The sequence below is a fragment of the Solanum tuberosum genome, unplaced genomic scaffold (genome assembly GCF_000226075.1).
Source record: "Solanum tuberosum cultivar DM 1-3 516 R44 unplaced genomic scaffold, SolTub_3.0 scf00424, whole genome shotgun sequence".
Lineage (NCBI taxonomy): Eukaryota > Viridiplantae > Streptophyta > Magnoliopsida > Solanales > Solanaceae > Solanum > Solanum tuberosum.
Genome location: NW_006239350.1, coordinates 138,374 through 138,715, shown reverse-complemented (window position 1 = coordinate 138,715; position 342 = coordinate 138,374).

Here is a 342-nt window from a genome sequence, read left to right as displayed (position 1 = left end):
ATGTATATGTAAATATTCTATTTTGAGACTTGAGTTGCCCTTTGGGCCATATTTTTATCAGTTAAGTTGTTTATGTCTTTGCATGGCATTGAGTTATTTTGTTGAGTCAGGTTTTCGCTGAGTTAAGAAAGCCAGGCCAAGGGTTCGCTTGGGGCCAGCAATGGTCTCCGAGTGCCGGTCCCGCCCAGGGTGTAGGCTCGGGGCGTGACATTTATGAGGATAGTGGTTCATATGATACCGTAGTCAACATATACAGTTTAAGGGCTGATTCTTGGAGAACAATTAATAAGTTTCAGGGCAATTTTCTATTAAATTCTCCAGGTAAATTTGTTGATGGAAACC